Below are 5,235 nucleotides of genomic sequence, written 5' to 3' on the forward strand. Positions count from 1 at the left end.
ATCTTTATGATGCTGCTTGTTATTTCATATAGAAAACACCAGGTTGTGGCCTTTTGTCTAAGGACCTCAGTTCTCTGGAACCCCTAGCAAAGAACTTCTCAATCAGATATCCTCAGTGTTACAGGTGGGAGGACTGGAGCAGGTTGCTGCTGTGAGTAGCAAGCTGGAAACCAAGATTCCAGAGTGGCAATTCCCAGGGTGGCACAGGGCTCCCCAGGACACACACCTTGATGGGGTCCCTCACTGCAGATGGCTGCACATGAACAAGCTAAGCTCCTTTTGCAGGCAGTGAGGTCTAGTCAATACAAGTCTGCCAAGTAATTCAGCTCACCAGTATGTTCAACCTGTATTTAGGCAGGGGAACAGTTCTCCAGGCACTGCTGGGTGTCCTCAGGTGCTCAGCTGCCTCAATCACATGTAGGTGCCCATGGCAGGCATCTCTAATGGTGAGCCTAATTCCATCCTCAGTGCTGGGATCATTCTAACGCCTTGTGCCAGGGGAGGATCCTCCAGAACCTCAGCTGGTGCCCTGTCAGGGCCTTCAGCAGGTCAAGTGTGATGTGTCCCAGCTCTACACCAAAGTCCTGGGTGTTTCAAGAGAAATAGAATTGGCTGCCCTTGCCTGAGTAACTGACTTGGGCTCCTCATCTCTGCTGAGATTTCTCTCTTTGTTCTAGAGTGGGGCTGAATCAAAAATGCAGTTTCTGAGCATCCCTACAACAGGGAAACACAAGGTTAAAGCAAAAGTCCTTCTCATATTTTCAAGCTTACGGGTGAGTCATGCCTGCATTTAGTCACAGTGAGGCAGATGAGCAAAAATCCTTGGGAGCCACAGTGCCCTCATGTCAGCTCCTGTGCCAGGCTGATGTTTGTAGTCCTCCATATGTTCCTGCCCCTGTGTCCATGGTGCAGCAGATCACAGGGATGCGGGCAACCCTGTTCCTTTAAAAATGGCAGCTTTGCATGATGGGCAGGCTGTACATGGCCTTTCTGACGTGGTGAAATGCCTGAAGGCCCAGCCCCATGTTAAAGGCAGGGTGGAGTCAGGCTGGTGTAGCTTTTGGAGGCTGCCCGTACAGTCTGGGTGTAGGTGCACACGTGTGTGAGGAGAGGTGAGGGAGGGCAAGAGCAGGAGCCACTGGACTTGACTCTCGCAGATGAGTTACTTTGAGGGTAAACATGGCAGTCTACAGCCCTTTCCCTCTTCTCAAGTAAAGAAATGAACCAAGAATGATGTCGGGGTGCTGGGGAAAATGTACCCTCCCTTCCTACTCCCTGCCGCCGCTAACTCACCAGCTGGACATGATCATGCTATAAATATTTAGAGTGGCATTAAAAACCCAAAGGAGAATTTTTCTCTCTCCTTGTCCAGGGAACATTAGCTACCCAAACAAAACACCCTCTCACTTTCTTTCTTGCTCTGTATGCATATGCTCTTGTTGCAGTCCATTCTGATGATTGATGTAGCTTTATATCTCTCTTCTGGCTCTAACTCCTTGCTGCCTGTTTAGTTCTGCCTCTTCCTGGCAGTGGATGTGGATTTCTCTCTTAACCCTTTAAGAAAAAAATAATGATCTCTGACTTCATTAATGGCACTGGTTTATGGGGTTGGGGAAGGCTAGGTGGGATGTTCTTGTGCTTCAGACACTGATAAATGTGACATTTATGTAGAAGATCCCAGGCTTGATGTCTTTGCACAGTTATGCAAATTCCTGCTAGCCCAGAGTACAGAGTGTGCTGTTTAAATAGCTTATTGCTTTGGGGAGGGTGGTGGTGCTCCTTGCTGAATCCCCACACAGGGCCCTGCCAATTTAGAGCCAGGGCTTCTGAGCAATAAAGCTCCTGCTGCCTGCCTTACAACTCTCTTCATTTTTTTTTCCCAGAGATTTTGACTTCAGACACATGTACAACCAAGTGGGCACATCAGCACTGCTTAGTTAGGATTTTCTTTATAAATAGAATAGAAATCACATTTCGTGCCAAAGACAATATGTCCTGTATGCCCCCCACTCTATGGAGGAGGGAGGGGAGGTGGGCTATGAGTCCTGCTGAGAGGATAGAGCTATTTCTGCTGTGGGACAGTCTAAATTGTCAGAAAAAATCAGTTTCTAAATAAGCTCTTGAGGCAAGTTTTCTAGAGAGGTATGCTATTGACTGAACCAGACCTCAGTGGTCTTTCTTTTGGGAAGAAAAAATTAGTGCATTACCATGAGAGTGAGATCTTGCACAGATAATGGTCTTGTCTGAGCACAAATGGGAAATGGCCTTATTCACAGGGTATGTGACCCAGCAGCACCTTGAGATGTGATGCTGCAGGTGCCCCATAGCCCTTGAAGGGCTGGAGCTATTGGAGGCTATTAAAAACTGTGGCCCTCTATAATTGCTGCTGTACAAACTCCATCTGTGGCAAATTTCTAGAAAATAGAAGCATCTACCAAAGAACAAACATGTTGTAAGGCTGTATACTCATCCTGCTCCTTCCGCTCTTTCTCCTTGAGTGTTTGGCATCATTCAGTTTTGGAGTTGTGGTGATTGAACTTTTGATCTGACCCAGAGCAGCTCTTCTTATGTTTTAATGCAATGGGATGATGAAATGTCATGCACTAAGCAACAGAGTGGAAAAAAAGCTGTAATCTGACCAGCCAGCAGACAGGTGCACAGAGACTGGTGATGTCAGACAACTTCTAAAACTCATATACTGATCCTATTACAATTCAGGTGAAAATGAACTAATATGGATAAAGAAAAAGGACTGCTCAAGACAGAGACTTCACTGAGCTTATTCAGTGTTATGTGCACTGTGACAGCCCCACAGTAATCAAGAGACAGATCATCCCTTTACCCAAAATTTCAGTCTAAACTGACAGGGGACAGGAAAAAATATTCCTTACTATGGTCTTAATAAAACTGGGAGAGGGAAGAAAATGCAGGATTAACATTTCTCGTAGTATAAAGAGACAATTACAGGGGTCATAATTAATCAGATGCCATGGAGAGGATGGGAAGATGCCTCAAGCAGCAGTGGTGGCTGGTTGGGGTGACAGCTTAGCCTAGGCCGGGAGAACATTAGTTTGCTCAGTGGCTTGTTCAGATGAACTTTTGAAATCTTGAAGGATGCAAATTTCACAACCTCTCTGGACAACCTGCTTCTACGTCTCTTGCCCACAGAAAAATCTGCTAACTTTCTTCTGCTGCTGCTGCTACTTGCCAGCTATCTGATCTTCTTCCTATTCTATTAAGTCCAGCTGTCCTTACGGTCTTTCTCTCTCATTCTTCTGTAACTATTATGTTATTAATTTTCTATTTAGCTGCTCAGCAAACGTTTTCCCTGAGTCTTATTGCCACAGCTGCCATTCACACTGGTATGATACTTAATGCTGAATTAAGGCTTATTTGAAGAATCTGGGCTTGGTTCTGATTTCATAGGCAAGGGCAAAAGGCTACATCAATAGATATTGGTCTTGAACCCCTGACCTAAACTTATAAAGGCATGAGGACAAATTTTACAGCATTGGAGTCACAGAGCTACTTCCCAAGAGTCACTGTTTGCATTGTGTACAGATAGAGAGATACAGCATGTAATTCAATAATGGCTTTGGCCCAGTATACGTGGGTGTGAAGATGTGTGGGCTCCTGGCTTGGTTTCAGGCCAATCTCTAATTAAAGAGTGAAAGATTAAGATGAAAGCAATTGCACTCTTCTTTAGTCAGAATGACCGACTAGTGTTAATTAAAACAGTCTTCAGGCAAAAATAAATTTGGCTGCCAAAGTTATGTGCTTCACATTAATTAAGGACGTAGCTGGTTTAAAGAGTGCTGAGCTTCTAGAGGTTTCACAGAAACCACTCATACGGCTTTGGGCACTTTTGTTGGAATATTTTAAATCAAATCCTTTGCCTAAACCAGCTACTTCATGTGTATTTCAGACACATACTGGCTTTTTCTTCAAACTACATCATTTGAGAATGGGTACCTTATCTTGGTGTGAGCATACAGTGTACTGGAGGATAAAATATCACCCTATCATTGGACACCAAAGGATCTTCATCTATCTTTTCTATAGTCTCTGGTTACAGACCCATGGCAACAGCAACAAGAAGATACTTAGAGCCTACATGGCTCTGCTCTTGCTGGGTCTGAGCATTAAAATGCCTGTGATAAAGGCATTCAGGTATTCAGGATCTGCCCCTGATATTTTTAGGTAGCTAGAAATGTTCCCAAAGAAGGATCAGGCCTTTAAAATGCCACAACATCCTATTGCACCTGTGTGAGACACTAATCATTGCTCTTAAAAGCCACACATCTTTCCCATCTCATTTATACTGCCCCATCTTATAACTAGATGGCCAGGTGCTACTGCTGTGACATTGATCCAAGGGGGAGAAACAGGTCCAGTGTTTCAGAAATACTGTTTTCAATGGGAATATGATGGCATCAGTCATCACACCTCAGAGGGCCTGAAAGACCCTTCATCATGCAGAGTGGTGGTGCACCTCAGAGGCAGAAGGGGCCAAACAAAGAGAAACATTCATGAACCCATCTCCTTGACCTACATTATTCACTCTCTTCTTCTTACTCGTCAGGTTCTGTTATATTTTTTTTTTTCATGTACATCTTCTCTCATATGATTATAAGATCTTAGGGTAATTCAGGGAGGAGGGGAACTCCAGTGTACTCTAATTCAAGCTCCTGCTCAAAGCAGGGTGAGCCATGAGATCAGACCAGGAAATATCCCAGGATGAAGACCATGCAGCTGTCCAGCTGTCCAGAGGCCCATGTCTTCCTCTTTGGAAGCAGCATTTGCTGCCTGACATCTACCTCATGAAGGACCCTCCTCTTCCCCTGTGATGCTCCTGCACCATATCCCAGGATGTGGTGCTGGTGGGGACTGCAAGTCTTTCCCTCCTTCATGGGATAATTTAGGAGATGACTGCTGAGAGGGCAGCTCACAGATAGGGAAATCACTCTGGCCTTCCCTGTTGACAGCAGGACTTTAATCAGGGCCTGACTTAAATCATTAATTCACAGCCCTCAGGTTGTTTAAAGAGCTGTGGTAATGAGCTGAGAAGAAATTACTATTCATTTTCTCTTGGCAGGACTGTAATGGCATGACATGACATTCATTGAATTTAGGAAAGAGCAGGGATAATCTTCAGAATGAGAGAAAGACAGAAAATCTACCCAGAAGAAACAATGACAGAAGATTCCTCCACATATGCAAACACAAAGAGGTCAA

The sequence above is a fragment of the Haemorhous mexicanus genome, chromosome 1 (assembly GCF_027477595.1).
Source record: "Haemorhous mexicanus isolate bHaeMex1 chromosome 1, bHaeMex1.pri, whole genome shotgun sequence".
Taxonomy (NCBI): Eukaryota; Metazoa; Chordata; class Aves; order Passeriformes; family Fringillidae; genus Haemorhous; species Haemorhous mexicanus.